At 32.2% G+C, this 17,346-nt stretch overlaps 1 protein-coding gene across 3 annotated transcripts in view; it reads left to right on the plus strand.

Moving 5' to 3' along the window:
* Positions 1-6: 6 nt before the first annotated feature.
* The window catches only part of LOC136976400 (OTU domain-containing protein 7B-like), a 32,829-nt gene continuing 15,489 nt past the window's right edge, over positions 7-17,346 (plus strand). For 2 of the 3 annotated variants that reach the window (XM_067271660.1, XM_067271662.1), the window contains exon 1: positions 2,389-2,604. The gene's annotated coding sequence lies outside the window, so the exon portion shown is untranslated. Of the gene's footprint in view, positions 114-2,388; positions 2,605-17,346 lie in introns of those variants that run through there. The other variant, XM_067271661.1, reaches the window with a different exon arrangement.

Consider the following 17,346-nt stretch of genomic DNA (forward strand, 5'->3'; position numbering starts at 1 on the left):
TGTGCCCGAAATGGCGTTCGAACTAGCGATTCGGATCGGGCGCATTTGGAATACCGTCTTAGAAATTTTGCAACACCTGCAGAATTTGTTTTGAAGATGATCGCTTTCTAAAAGTATGTAAATGAAATATTGTCAAAGAACAAAATGATACACGAATAGAATTATAATATCGATAATTGTCAAAAAGTTAATGTAAAAGTTACAATGTTGCCCTTCGTAACTATATGAAAACATTTTAATAAAAAAACTTTTTTTTTAGAAAATGTTTTCATTAAAATTTAGTTTATACTTTTTATAATAGAAAGCCTAAACTAAACTCACAATGTTGCTCAAATTTATACACTAAGTTTACGAAAGATATTTTGTTTTTTTAACGATGTCTTTCTATCCTATCTTATCTAAAATTGGATGGAAAAAAGTTCGTAATGTTTCACAATGTTGCCCTTCGTAACTATATGAAAACATTTTAATAAAAAAACTTTTTTTTTAGAAAATGTTTTCATTAAAATTTAGTTTATACTTTTTATAATAGAAAGCCTAAACTAAACTCACAATGTTGCTCAAATTTATACACTAAGTTTACGAAAGATATTTTGTTTTTTTAACGATGTCTTTCTATCCTATCTTATCTAAAATTGGATGGAAAAAAGTTCGATCGTTTTTGTAAAATATTGATTGCAAAAGACATTAAACACCCAGATTGAATTGTCCGATCACTGCAAAATTTGGCATACAGCTATGTCTCATACAGATATGTAAGTGATTACAGTTATGATCTGATTGTATGCCAGGTAATGCCATCATAGATCTTTAAAATCGCTACCCCACTATCCTACAAAAAGTCTCGCTGTGTTAAGAATTTTCACTGTCCCTGTAATTAGGAAATCTTCAAATACAAGGCATACCTGTATAGTACAGTCAAAGACATTATGCACAGCTGGCAAATATTGAGAAAGGCCACATCAAGTAAACTAAGGTAAACAGAATGGTCGTTTCACAGAATTTTCCAATCTAGATTGTTCTGACTTGACTATGAGGCACCAACAACTGCAACGGCGTCTTTATTCACTATCCATAGATAGATAGATGCAAACTTCGCTACAGAACCCTATCTTTTACTGTAGTAACTTGTAGAGGAAGTTTGTATGCATGGCAAGCGTTATGCGTCCTTCATTAGCAGCCCCAACATCGTCAGTTTTGTTTCCAGTGATGCCGTGACAGAGAAGCATGGAATGCTATAAACTGGCAGAAAACCGTCTTTATCGACAAATCTTGATTCTGTTTAGGAATAGGCGTCCACTATGTTAGAATGTTTAGGACCAGTGGTAATTGCTTCAATCCCGCCTTTAAGTGTTGAGTAGCACACTGTCCCCCACTACTGGCTTGATCATATGGGCAGTTGCTTCGTACGACAGTTAGTCATCCCTAATAGTGATATGACGGACATGATGGCATAGTGATACGTTCAGGAAATTCTACGCCATCATGCGTTGCCTTTCATGTCAAGATTGCAAACAGCCATTTTTCAGCATAAGATAATGCTCGGCCGCACATAGCTAGGATTTCCCAAAAATGGCTCTGTCACGTTAATTAATGCCATATTTTCTTGCCTTCCTGGTCTTCCAATTTGTCCATCGAACATTTATCGGACCAAATGGGAAGCCAACTTGAGCCATCTACAAATATGAGGGATTTGGAGCGGCTGTTACAAAATCACTGGTCAAATCTCTCGCAAGGTAGCATATGCGTGGATGCCTGACCGTTTCGTTGATGTATTCCAAGAGGACGTCCTAGAAGGTACAGAAGGGTCCTTTAAATTGTTCTTCCACAGAAAATTGTCACTTTGCTACGATATTATAAACCATCATTACGTTCATACTAATAAAATTATATTCGATTTTAATGCCTTCTTCTTTATGGCTAACTACCTTTGTCAGTGAGTATTTATTTATAAGCTTTAAAAAATGTATGCATCTATCTTGGCCGATTTTTCCTTGCTCCGACTGATCTTTCTAAACGGTACTTGATTACATATTTGATCATTAAAATCCTATTATTATTTTTAAACATCTCTTTATATAAACATAAATCATTTTCACATCAAAAGAAAGAGAAATCGTAAACGTCAATCTTTAATACCGACGTCGCTCAACTTCACATACCATGTCATATCCATAAAATTCATAATATAATTTTTAAAAATTATATTAATTTAATAGAAAGAAGAAATATATTCGAAAGCCGTTATTTAATTTTTTTTAAATTAATTTCTTCCAGTTTTATGCTTATTAAGTATAAATAAAACATCTCAAATAAAAATATTCCAACGTCAATTATAATACGTTTATATGTGATTTGACATTATTCAAATTGTAGCGACACCAATCATCGATTTTACAAACTAACTTTCTAGTCTAGGAGACTTGCAGACGAACATTTTTAGGAATAAACAATTTTCTTTTTTTCAATTTTTAAAATGGAAATTAGGAGAAATAAAACTCTGAATCAATCTAATTAGCTATGTAATTTATTATACTTATATACTGTGCCAAATGATGAAGGTTAAGAAATATACGAATGAAAGCAACTCCACAAGTTAATAAAGTGAGTTATTCGTCTTTCATTTGCAAATAATAAATAAAAAAACCAAGTCAATTAATCTCATATTTTCAATTCTATTTTCATTATATATATCTTTCTATGTTTTAAATGCGTTTATTTATTAACCACTTTATTTTTTTAGCTTATATTATTGATATTTATCATATGAACCTAAGAGCTACATGCGTAATATAATTTACTCGCCATTCATTTAACAATAAACAATTACTATAAATTACAAACGATAAATAAATGCGTAAATTACAAAATTATATTTGTAAAGCAAATAATAATGCATAAATGAGCGTTGACCCTGCTCGTTCTTTCTCGTATTTTTCCATCTTCCGTTTCCTTCTGTGGGTGCTGCGTTCGGAAGGTTGCGGCCAATAGACTGTTGAGGGGCTCGGTGGAAAGACTGCATAGCCTGCAAAACTACGGAAAACGAGTTGACAAATCTGGATTCGTGTGTCAATCCGTCTTTCAAGAAACTTTAACGCTTCAGTCGTATTGTCCGTGGGTTGTACGGCCGTATGTTAATAAAATGTTGCAAATTAAAGTGGTGGTGAATTGGTGAATTGAAACACAACTCCTGCTTTTTCTCACAAAACTTCCTAATGTGGGATATACCATTTTTCCACCAAGCCCCTCAATTCTCAAAGTTTTTCTGTCTGTTATCTACTTAACGAATGCTGTCCCTGTTTGTTCTTTTCAAGTGTCTTCAAAAGCCTGAAGCAGACCTGTAAATGAGGCTGAAGACGTTTGTTTGGTGTGTAAAGTTAATGCTAGAAATGTATGAAAAGTGTGTTTGTATAATGTAGTTTGTTCTTTTGTAACATCATTCCATTCCTTTTTTGTTCTTCCATTTTTTCTGAAGCATTGTTTTCGTCAGCTTTTTTCGAGATTCCTTTACAATGTATCTAGCTTATGATGTCTTCCTTTTAATTATCTTTAGAAGGCTTTTTTATATTATATATTTGTCATATGTGTATTTTAAAATGAATTTGTTAAGAAAGTAATATTAATAAATTTAATGCAACATAGTTGGTGAAATAATAGATAATTTAATATTATAATTTCAAAATTACAGTGCATTTTTCTATTATCAGAATTAAGAATGAAAATTAGATATTTTAAAAACAAAAAATAAATTTAAGATCTGATTTATTTGAAATAATAAAGAGAATTATTTACAGTGAAATTTGTTTGAATCACCAGGACATCTGTACAATAGGTAGATGAAGCTTTGCAGATTGTATACATGTTATAATAAAACATAAAAGTATTTATTAATATAAGGGCACATTCACACATTCCCTATTTTCTGAATGCTGAGCAAACGTTTGGCAAATACTAAGTAGTGTGGATAATTTACTCATGGCAAATAATTGTTTTTGCTGTTTCTCGATTCTTGTTGGTAAATTGTGTTGAATCAAAGGAGATGAATTCTTATCTCCATGCATTCATGTTGCCCATCCACACATTTGTGCTTGCACTTGTGTATTTTCTTGTTTTGTCATCAGTATTGCTATTTTAGTCCTTTTTAAGCTAGATCTAGTCTTTTATTTTTGAGTTTAGTTTATTTTTTATTATTTGGTTTATAGTTTAAATATTTATTTACTTTTTTCTATGTAGTTTTTTTTTATCATTTTTTGCAATATAGTTTTATTGTGTTATTTTTAAAAAATTTTCTTTTTTTGCTTTGGTGAGGTGAGACCATCTGCTATCTATCTTCTTTTAGGTTTTTTCCCCCCCCCATTAATAGATATGAACTACTTGGAACTATAAAAGCAGTAGCACAAATTATTGTTTGAAAATTGTCCATTTTCTAACTCTCAAACTTGTCATTCCCACAATGAACTGATGCTTAGCAAATAATCAAATGTGTGTATGTGTGCACTTGCCGAACAGTTAGGTCAATAGTTTGGTGAAAGGCATATATTTGGCATCAGTGAATAGCAAATGTATGGATGTACCCTAATATAATTTAATTTAAAATATGCAACCAAAATACTGTGTAATTGTTCAGAATTAATATGAGAGTGAAAATGATTACTTGAACTGATGATTATTATATTTAGATCTGGTTAATGTGAGCCTAGGTATACAAAATGGCGGCGCTTCCGTTCACCATCTTGTTTGCACACGCAAATGTGCAAACAAGATGGCAACCGTCGACAATAACCTAAATGCGCCTATATTTAAACTTTTTTAAAACTAAAACATTTTTAAAACGTAAATTTGCTACTTACTTTTTCCCCTGCTTTTGGTTACTTTTCCTACTCTTGGACCATAAACAAAAAATAAAAAAGTCATCATACTACCTATAAATTCAATCAACGCATGGACAAAGTGAATTACGAGATTCTATACATCAGTGGTTTGAACAAAATTTGTCTGTATTGTACATAAATTTTATTCCTCTTAAGAACTGCAGTCTTATGATTCACATCTCTTGCCTTTTCATCTACGATAGGCAGCGTCTCCACAGAGGGTGGCACCTGCGATCCATGGCCACCTAGCCTTCCATGCGTTGTCTTTCAGGTCAGAAATCGCTATTAGGGTAGATGTACCAGTTTTGGCCAGTGTAGTACCAGTTCTGGTCAGAAAACAAATTTAACTTAAAAATATAATCACAAATGAAACAAACTTTTATTGTTAACTATGTGAACAGTTAACAATAAAAGTTTGTTTCATTGGACAGATTTGAATATGTGGTTATTATATTTTTAAGTTAAATTTGTTTTCTGGCCAGAACTGGTACGCTGGCCAAAACTGGTACATCTACCCTACATATCCTTGGTTATGACAAATTTAACACGTTTAACACACAGTTACACACTTTTAAACACATTTAACACATTTACATACTATAAACGCACATTTAAACCACATATAAACCCTTTACAAAATTTTTACCTCACACAATGTTAACACACCTTTAATACGCTTTTATGACATTTAACACGTATTAAACACATTAAGGACACGTTTAACATGTTAATTACCATTGACAAACTTTCCTCCACAATAACTTTAGACTTCGAGTAAATTGTACAAACTTTAAAAAAACACACACACTTTTAAAAAAATTAACAACGTGCATAATCCGTCTACATTGTAACCAAAATTCGAAATTCACATTATTCCTCATGTTTCCTGAATGGAATTTTTTGATGGATATTTGCATACGAAGGCATCATTACTATCAGCGCCATCTACATTTCTTTTCTAAAAATACTTGCCATCGAGGTTACCGGAAGTGCCGCCATTTTGTATACCTAGGCTCACATTAACCTTAGATGTATATCATGGACAGAAACAATTTAAATTATAGAAAATTTGGATTAGATTGCACTGTAATAAGTAGCAACACATTGCATTATCTCTCATGACATACACTATTAAAGTATATTAGAATATAAAAATAATCTAGTATATATATATTAACTATAATATATAATAACACAAATATGTACACACAAAAAAGAATTATTTTACTTCAACTCAAATACTTTTAACATTGCATAACATTCATGATACAATAACCTATGATACTCAGGCTGCTTAAAATGGGTCGAGTTCACACAGTAACATCATTCAGAGGGTTGCTGTCATATGAATTCCATTTATGTTTTTACTAAACTTGAAAAATAAATGTAATACAGTAGAGTCCCGAAAACTCGGCACTCGATAACCCAGCAGTCTGGATAACTCAGCCACACTCCCACTCTTCCACCATGTGTCTGGCACATTATGTCCGATGCAGAAATTATTGCTGCTGTCACAGTTAATGAAAAAATGCTGGAAAATGATGAAGATGTTGACATTGAGGACTCCATCGTACAAGCTCCTAAAATATCACATAGTGAGGAACTAAAGGCTGTCGAAACTGCCCTTCAGTATTTTGAACAACAAGGTGTATCAGTAATGGACTTACTGTTCCTTCGTCATCTTCATGATGAAGCAGCAAAACGCAGAGTGCAGTGTGGAAGACAACAGGACATTATGCATTTCTTTAAAAAAAAGTAGCCAGTTTTTTCAAAGTTGGCTGGTTAATTTTCATTATAGATAGCTTTATGCCTCATAAAATATTTTTCTGAAGTCTGTCTTATCAAGTAAATTACTGTACACTGTGTATTCATAAATTTTTATTTTCATGTAGTAAAGGCTCTATGCCTTCATAAAGTATGTACTTTTCCTTTGTTTAAGGGTATTTGGGCAGTTTATTCTCTGTTGTATTCTCAAGCAAACAATACATACAAGTACAGTACAGTATTTTCTGAGGAAACCCTCGTACTTATTCTTTTTTAACCCCATTCCCGATAACCCAGCATTTTCATAAACTCGGCCACCCTTCGGTCCACATTAGGCTGAGTTTTCAGGACTCTACTGTAAATGGAGATTATTATTATTAAGAAACCCATATTTTGATAATTTTTCACTTATTTTTATTGCTGATCAATTTATAAGTTAGCATTTAATATACAACATGTGATTGGTTAATGAACAAATTAGATAATGAACACTTTTGTGAAAGATTTTTATGTTTAGACAACGAACACCTCACAGAACAAACACAAGAAGTGACATAAAATAATGAATACTGATTTGTCTTCCCTTGTCTTCGGGCAACAATTCAAAACTTTTCGGAGAGTGGGAGACGTAGACATCAATGCTCAACCCAGTATATACTGATCGGATAGTATTCCTCCAAACTTTGAGCCTCTTATAGTGTTTGTGAGACTGTCAGGCAGGCACTCGTTAAGTTTTGCGTCTGTTTTTATTTTCGGGGTGAGAGTATAATAGCAAAGGTGGGGAGTGGGCAGAAGATGTCTGATGTTGCTGGGCAATATGGCTTGAACAGGTCTACAGTAGGCCACAGTTCAATCTTATCTAAGAAAGATACAATATAATCAAGAAGACTCAAGCAGCTAAAGGAGTAACAAAAATCACATCTGAGAAATAAAGAACATTGAAGAGATCATAATGAAACCTGAAACTGATCTGAAGACAAAGATTGCCAAGAACTCTTGAATGAAGAACACCAAGAAACTTGGCAAGATATGTTTTCTTCTGGAAAAGAGAATTAATGTCAATATCTGCTATTAAAAATCTTTTGAAGAAGTGGAAGGATGTCAGAACAACGGTCTTAAAATGGCATCCAAACCAGGTTGAGGTTAATAGGCTTTTGGGATCTCTACAATTACAATGCTATTAATTGCTTCTGAAAAATCCTGAAGAAGAGAGAAAAGTAATTGACATTAGACAGATTTTTTTAACTCCCACAAACAGAAGAAACATGACTAATAAAAAAAATTGCAAGACTGTGTATATATGTATTTTTATTACTGCATATAAATAAACAGTAAGAAAGTATATATTTTTTATTTTTTGGGGTCTCCAGAACGAATTAATCAAATTTTCATAAAAAACCTATGGTAAATCGATAATCGGTTAACAAACAATTTGGATAGCGAACAAAGTCTTGGAACGGATTAACTGGTCACCCACTGTATATTTTAATAGGGGGGCGCTTTTGGCAGTGCTGGTGTTGGTGTGTTTTTTCTACAACTTACTGTTACAAACTACAATTCAACTATTTGCCATTAACTGACTTTATTGAAGATGTTTTTTTCCACTGTGATACTTTCTGTTTTAATTTTGTTCTTTTTGCTTGTTATTGGAGGAGTCGAACTTAACCCAAGTCCAATGTCTTGTACACCACCTTCTTCACCTCGCAATAAAGCTTTGACTTCTGCTGGTAAATGTAATCGATATCCAAGTGAACCAACATTGAAATCATCTCAACTGGATGACTATTTTGCATCGCAGGATATTCCTTCTCAACCTCAGAAGATTCTGTGTTTACTCAAGGAATGTTTTGATACTATTCTATTGAAACTGGAAGAACTGTCATTGAAATTTGACTGGCTGTCTAATTTACATAAGGAGTATGATGAACATCTGTCTTGCCTGGAAGGAGAAATTACCAAACTTTGGTCTTTTAAAACTATGTATGGATAAATTTTCTCTTTAGAATTATTATATAGATTCTATATACAATGATTCGAAGAAAGATAACATTATTGTTTCTGGTTTGAGTGATGGTGACGAAGAAATAGTTAATAATTCTAATAGTTTTATTGAATTATTTAAAAGACAAAATGGGGAGTCTATTCCTTTTATTATTGATAATAGTTATCGAATATTGGGAACTCTGCTTATTTTGTTTAAGCTCTATACTCAAGATGACAAAAGAGTTATTTTTAAAAATTTAAAGAAAATCCAGGCATCGCTGTCCTACTTGCACATTAGGGTCTTTGATGATTTGTCATATAGATCAAGACTAAGGCATAGAAAATTGTTGCCTTTTTTTGCATAAGCTAAATCTTTGAATAAAAAAGTATTTCTGAGAGCCGATTGCCTGACTGTCAATGGTGACAAATTCACCTTCAATTTGGAAATGAATGAATAACAGAAAATTGATACTTTTTTAGACAAATCCAGCCAAAAGTGTTAAGTGGAACAATTACTAAAGAAAGAAATAAAACTTTAGTAATGAGAATCTTGTCTTGACAGTTAATGACCAAGTGTTTATACACTTAGTGCAAAATTATGATTTAGTTGCTTTTACTGAGACTTGGTTAACTAATTTTTTTAAACTGGTTCTTTCTTTGTTGAACCCAGATTTGTTTTTATATAAACAACTTGCTAGAAAACCAACTGGTCCCGGTCGTCCATATGGCAGTCTCATTCTTCCAGTTTTCCAGAAACTAGGTTTCTCAGTAGTGTTTAATTCCGACAGTCTAATTGTAATTAGATTTAATTACAGGAGAAATTTTTGTTCACTTGGTCATAGTTTGATAATAGTTCTTATTTATTTGAGAATAGATCTCTATGATGTACTGTTAAAAAAATGGAAGACATGTTGATGAATTTCTCTGAGTATGATATAGTTATTTTGGGAGATATGAACACTAGAATAGGCGAGGAACTAGATAATTTTTATGCTGGGAGTAATATTAATATTTTAAATTTCCGAAGATCTAATGATTTAATATTGAACCAAAGAGGAAAAAGTTTTTTACAATTGATTAAGTTGCATGGATTGTATATTTTAAATGGTCAATGTGCTTCAGACTACCCGGCTAAATTTACCTTTCTTTCAACAGTCAATCTGTTATAGATCTAATAACAGTAAATGCAAATTTATTAAACAGACTATTGACTATTAGATTTTAGAGTTCTTGATATTTTCAATTCTGATCATTTTCCAATTTCAATATCATTGAATTTACAATGGATAGTATATTGACTCTGAATCTTCCAAAAATTTGCTACATATGGAAACAAGAAAGATCAGATGACTATTTGTCTATGATCAGCTTTCTATATACCTCTGTTAAAGGGATCTTTTTGTTGGATGCACAGAGTTACTATGATGAACTATTAAAGACTTTGTTGACTTTGGTTTTGTGATGTGGAATGGTTAGGAAAAATATTTCTTTATTATCATTTGAGAAGCAGTGATTCGATCCTCAGTGTCTGCATTTAAAGAAAACAAAGAAATGAATACTACAAATGTTTAGAAGAAACAAAACTAGAAATCTATTGGACAAATACTGTAAATTAAATAAAAGTTACAAGTTGCTATGTAAGGCAAAGAAAAAATTTATTTTTGGCTAAAATAAACTCATTATTATTGAAAACAAAAAAATACTAGAAATTTTTGGTCACTAGTTAATAAATTTTGAATTAAGAAACCGTGTGAAAATGCTATAGCCCCCTCAGATTGGCTGAATTATTTGCAGGAGCATTTCACTGGACCAAATACAGTAATTTATATTGATTTAAGTTTTGGTAATAATGTTCCTCTTTTGGACAACCATATCACTTTGAGCAAATTGGAAACTAACCAGAAAGAACCTTATATTATCAAGACCTTATTATATTATCCTTATATTATCAAGACCCCAGGTCTTGATAATATAAGGAATGAAATGATAAAATACCTTTCTACTAGATGTATTAGATATGTTTAACTCCTTTTGGTCTAGTTGTTCTTTTCCTTTATCTTGGAAACAAATTGCTTTAAGAATGATTTATAAGAGGGGAAGTAGGCAGATGTCAACTAATTATAGACCAATTGCTTTAATTAACGTGCAGTGGAACCTCGCTTAACGAGCACTTCGCACAAGTATTTTACATAACGAGCAAAACAAATTGTAAAAATTTGCCTTGCTTAATGAGCAATGTTTTGCATAATGAATGATGAGGAGAGGGGAAGTCCTGAATTGTGTGCATGCGGCATGCTCCATCAGTCTGCGTTTAGCACTTGTTCTGCTAGCATTTTACTGTCTCTTGTAATCACATATTTTTCCAAACTTGTGTTCACACACATTACTTATAAACATCAACAACCATAACCTGTTATATAATAAACACACAAAACGATATGCCAAATTTTTGGGTCATTAAATTTAATGACCGATTCCAAATTAAATTTTAGAAATGTCTGAATTAAAAATTAACTATTTGTAATTATTAAATTTAATACAAGATGGAAACATAACTGCCTACCTCTAGTCAAATTAATTAATTTCTAATATTTAATTATAGCCTTTACATAACCCAAGAATTTGGCATATTGTTTGGAGTGTTTATCAAACATATTAGCTGTGATTTTTTTTTTTTTTTTTTTTTGTTTGTTTTTGCAAATTGAATTCTCATTCCAGGATGGTTCATTCTATGCTAGAAGAAAAGACGATGATGATTCACGCTCCTTAACAGTGTATATTGTACAATTATTTTTGAATAAACATTATACATAAAACATTTGAGCATTTTTTCAGCGTGGAATGCATTGTCATATTTTACATTAATTTCTATAGGAAAAATTGTTTCGCTTAATGAGTGTTTTGCATTATGAATAAGATTCTGGAATGAATTATGCTCATTAAGCAAGGTTCCACTGTATTTAGAAAGGTTTTTTCAACAATTATGGCAAATTGTCTTTGGAATTGTATGAATGAGTTTAATATTGTTACACATCTCCAAGGAGCATTTGTTAAAGATTGAGGCATCAAATACAATTTGTTTATTTTGATTGGTCTCATTCAAATATCTCTTTCGAGGAAATGAGGGAAACTATATACCTTTTTTATTGATCTCAAGAAAGCTTTCGATACAGTCGATCATGATTTCTTATTAAACAACTTACTACAACACCTTGTGAATGTGCAGCCCAATTTTATTACTTCCAAACGTTTTCGATCATGTTAAATGACCTTTCTCAAGAAAAAGAAAAAGAAAATAAAAAACAAACAGTTAAAACAACTGTAAAAATCAAACGCTTAGTACAAATGCAAAAAACAAACTGGCTTTTCGAATTTTTGAAATACATTCCGTTGCAACTTATGTACGTCATCTTTAACCTTGCAACCAGAATTATGCAAAGCATAAACTTACAGAAAATTAAAATACCAAAAAAATAATACATGCAGAGTTATGACCCCTGATCATCTTTTTCACATAAATGCATTGTTTAATAATGCATATTATCTTTCTAATAATACGGTTTATATTAGGCTAGAGGACCATGCTGCCAACACTTTTGTAGATTCTTGAAAATTGATTGTGAGGCCTTTATGGTTCGCTTTACAAGTTTTCCAAGCTTCCGCATAGTGTTGGTGTTTACAGTCTCGAATTATCTGCAGTAGACTTGCTTGGTCCCACTCGGCTTTGACATCTTGTGGGTCCGCTAAAACATAGGTGGCCAGCACAGTGCACGGTTGTTCCTTTCTTATATTTCCTTGGTGTTCTGCTAACCTGGCTTTGATAGATCTTCCTGTGGCTCCTATATACATTAATTTATTATGTCGCATACAATCCATAACAGGGATTTTATAAACATCGGAGAGTGTGTTTCTGTCTGCTTCAGCTTTATCAGATCTTAATAGTTGGTATGTGGTGGGGGTTCTTTTATATACAATTCTTTTGTTCTTGGCTTTTCCTATGCGTCGAAAGATATTGCTCAGTGATGCGTTATATTCCATCATTATACACCCTTGATTATTGGATAAGTCTTTCTTCTTATGGTGCATCCTGCTCTTGCATCTTTTTGTTCTTGTATCTCTTCTTACATCTATGCTGGTAATAGCCTTAATGTTGATCTTGTATTTCTTGGCTAAATTATATATAAATTTCACTTCCTCCGTTCTATCCCTTGCATTGTTACAATGCGAATAAGCTCTTGTGATAAGCGCTCTGAACGCTGCCAGCTTATATGAAGGAGGATCGTGCGAGATCCACAGAATAAATATGGGGTTATATGAGGGCTTTTTGTAGACTTTAGTACTGAATTGTCCTAGGCGGTTAATTTGTATATAAAGATCCAGGAAATGTACGATCTTGTCGTTTTCCTGCTCTAGCTCTATCTCCAAACCAAATCTGTTGTCATTTATATCTTTTATAAAACGCTGTATGTTGGGCTTAACATTTCAGAATATAAGTACATTGTCTATGTATCGAGCATACATTATCATTTGTGCTTCATACTTCAGCAGCACTGCTTTTTCTAGCATTGCTAGTATCATCTCACATAGCGTACCTGCAAGGGGGCTTCCCATAGCTACCCCTTTTTGTTGCATGTACGTAATGCCTTTGAAGCTAAATAGGGCAGAAAAAGTGGTGAGGTGTGCCAGTTCTAAGATGCATTTTCTTTTCTTTTCTGGAGAAGGGATTTTGCTAAGTAGATATCTTTTAGATGACAAAAGCAGGATTCCAGTTTAACGGATGGATATAACGCTTTGTAGTCTAGCACTGTCATATACTTAACTTCCTGCGAGTTAATATTAGTCAATTTGCTTAAAACCTCTAAAGGTTGCTTGACACTGTATGGATTATTGGGAGCATGTTGGCGCACAAAGTTGTGTACCCATTTCTCCAGTACTATTGTGGGAGCATATCCTTTATCGACAACTGGTCTTATATCCTTGCGCTTTTTATGGGTTTTAGCAAATCCAAAAAGCCTTGGAGTCAACGGGGATATACGCCCATATAGGATCTCTGTCTCTTTTACATTTATCATGCTTGAGTTTCAGTGCAATTTCCCATCTAAACATTTCTTTCTTAGTTTTGCTGAGGCCCTCTAATGCTTGCTCAATATCTGGGATGAGTTTGTAGTGTGAGATTAATGGTGGTGGGCGTATTTAGGGTCGTATTTACATGCTTCTTTTATGTATGTAGGTAATACTATGTTGTCCCAGCATACAATTTTTGGGCTGATCAATTCTTTAAAAGGATCCTTTTGATGTTTTAAGATCCATGCCATTTTGTTCTTGTATCTCTTCTTACATCTATCTGTCACCTGCGTGGCCAATGTTACTATTCTTGTGTTAACATCTTTTAAGAGCATAGGGTCGCAGTCATATAGCTCATTTTCTAGTTCGATTAGCAGGACAAACTTTCTCCTTCTTATATTGTGGATTCCCTTACATAAACAAATTATTCTAAGTTTAGGGATAAGTGATGTGCATCTGTGGGGTAAGCGTACTTTGCATTCTGTCAAAAATTCGAGCTTTGTATTGTTTCTACATATCTTTAATACTGTGGTTCTATACCTTTTGGCTGGTGTTGCCAAAGTGCAATTCATCCGAGACTGCTTATTATTCAATATTAAACAACTTACTATAACACCTCATGAACGTGCAGCCCAATTTTATTACTTCCAATATAGTAAGTTGTTTAATATTGAATAATATGCAGTCTCGAACGAATTGATTTATTATTGTACAAGCTTAGGAGCATTGGTCTTTCTGCATTTTTTGTCAAATTACTTAAGAGTCTGTTTTCTAATACTAGATAGCTTATAGAAACTTTTTCATTGTGTACTGATTATGTCGAGTCCAATAGAGGGCTACCTCAAGGAGAACCACTGAGTCCTATCCTTTTTATTCTGTTTTTGAACGATCTTCCTATCTCTCTGAGAAGTCAAAGATCTATGATAGCATTGTCTTCTCGTGTTGAAATTGACTGTCTTCTTTATGCTGATGATATTCTTCTCTAGCTAATTCAGCAAAGGAATCAATTGAGTTCCGGTTATGGAAAGCAAAGATCGAATCTTTGCATTCCATAATTGGAACTCAAGTGATCCAAGAATCTGAGGCAGATCTTGATTAAGATCTTTTTGATCTTAATCTTAATCTTCTTGTTTGTTTATTTATGTATCATTTCTTACCGGAAGTAAAGGTTTAACAGTGATGTTTACATGTATCAGTAATTGGTCTCGTACATGAGTAGTTTGTTTACATGAGAGCCATTATTACCTAAATTAAAATATCTTTGCGTAAGGAAAGCTAGTCATTCTATGAATTTTACAGAATGTTGAGTTAAGAGTTGTATTTCTGGGACTCTGCTGTATAAAGGAGAGTTTTCAGTAATCAAGAAAAGAAATTTCAGTAGAACATTTCTTGGGCTGCAATTTTCAAAAATTGCAGCTTAGAAATATATATATATATATACACCTATAAATTTCCACTGATGTCCTTTTGTCTGTCTGTCCTTCCTTAATCTCGAAAATAGAGTTAGATGAAAGTTGTGACCAGATATGGAAAGTTTAGGGCAGGAGGATCCAATTAACTATATACAAACTTCCAGTTTGTACTGGAAGTCACATTATTTCAGTTCAGAAATTTTCTCCTGAATGGAGTTATATGGATGATTGGCATAACTGTTGTTAACAGGAAAAGTATGATGTACAGGGACGAGACACTACTAAAATTGAGAGCTTTGTGATAAAAATTGCAATCAGGCATTGTGATGATGTCACAATAAATGATTGCTAATTTTGCTTAAATTGTTTTGGAGTAGAATAAAAAATTTAAAGTATATAAACATCATGATGAAGAGAGTTATGAAAGTTTGACATCTTACTGTTTGAAGAATATATAATTGCTAGTTGTTGTGTTTATAAAAGGGAAAGAACAGAGAAACAATGGAAGAGGTACTGTACAGGCAGATTTCTAACACAGATTTGGATGACAACCTTCTCCAAGAAAGAACACTTTTCTGATGGGAGCATAAGATTTTTACAACAGTTAGAACAAAGGATAAGTGTATGCATTGTCATTCGGGTATACCCAGTTCCTCAGATTGCTTCTGCATTGATTTTATGGACAATTTCAGCACTGACTCTTGGACTTCACTGTTTTCATATTTGGTGGAAGATTTGCCACTTCTTTAATTATCTTTTGCACTACCCATTGTAAAAATTCTATGGTCCTCCCAAAAAAGTGTGCTATTTGGAGGAGGCTGTTATATCACTGCTGGAAGTTTGAAGTTTGCAAGCACCTCTTCCATTTGCTCCCTATTCTTTTTTTGTTCTTTCCCTTTCAATTACCCAACAACTAGCAATTATATGTTCTTCGATGATGTAGTTGAATCAATCATTTTTTAACTTCTGGAAGAAAATTCGCTGAGTTCAGCATTCGTTTCTTCCAGAAGTTATTTAAACCATGGCATGAGTTTTTAAGTTTATTTTTGCAATCATTTTTTTTTTTTTAATGTTCTTTTATCTAAAACAAACAACAAATGTAACAGAATTAATTTTTTGTAGGAGGTGACAGAATTTTGTGCCACCGTGTGTGCGTGTAAAGTTTTAGAGTTAAATAAGTGTTTTTTGCTTTTTACTGACCTCTAAAAAAGATAATACAACAATGTTTTTTAGTTTTAATTTCTGAACTATAAGAAATGGAGTCATGTTCTGAAAAGCAGTATACAAATCTTGTTCTGTAAATCCATAAATTTTAATAACTGTCAGGAAATGTTATTAATTAATAGGTAAGATGCTGAAAATGTCCTATAATTTTGGAAATGTTCTATTCTATCCTGTTTTCCTCTGTGAATTAATTTTGAGACATATTTTTCTTTAGATGTTTATTTAATTTTATATAAAAAAACTTAATGTCTTCATTGAGAAATTTGTATCTTTGTATTCTTAGCCATAATATTATGCCAATACAATAATATTTTAAAATTCTAAATATTTGTAGAAATTTATTAGAATAATCACAAATCAAATTATTCTATCAAACAACAAATCAAACTTAATTAAATTAAGTTTTAAAAAATATTTTATCATTAACATTATCAATAAATATATGACCTCAAAAAATACTTTAAGTGGAAGTTGAATTTAAAATTTTTATTTGTATATCATCCTGAGAAACGTATAGAATATTGCAAAAATATACAGTGGAACCTTGCTTAACGAGCATAATTTGTTCCAGAATCTTACTTGTAATGTGAGACACTCGTTAATTAAGCAAAATTTTTCCCATGTAAATTAATGTAAAATATGATAATGCATTCCATGCTGGAAAAAATACTCAAATATTTTATGTATAACATTTATTCAAAGAAAATTATACAATATACATTGTTAAGGAGTGTTAATCATCATCATCATTTTTTTAGTGCAGAATGAACCTAGAATGCAAATTCAATTTGTAGAAAACAAAAAAAAATCAAAATTTAATATCAGATTGGTCATTAAATTTAATAAGAGATAGCAGAATAACTGCCTATCTCTAGTCAAATTATTTAATGTTTAATATTTAACTATAGCCTTTACATAGACCAAGAATTTGGCATATCGTTTGGCATGTTTATTATATAACGAGCTATGGTTGTTGATGTTTATATGTAATATGTCTGAACACAAGTTTGGAAAAATGTGTGATCACA

This window comes from Centruroides vittatus, unplaced genomic scaffold (assembly GCF_030686945.1).
Source record: "Centruroides vittatus isolate TY-2023 unplaced genomic scaffold, ASM3068694v2 contig_400, whole genome shotgun sequence".
NCBI lineage: Eukaryota > Metazoa > Arthropoda > Arachnida > Scorpiones > Buthidae > Centruroides > Centruroides vittatus.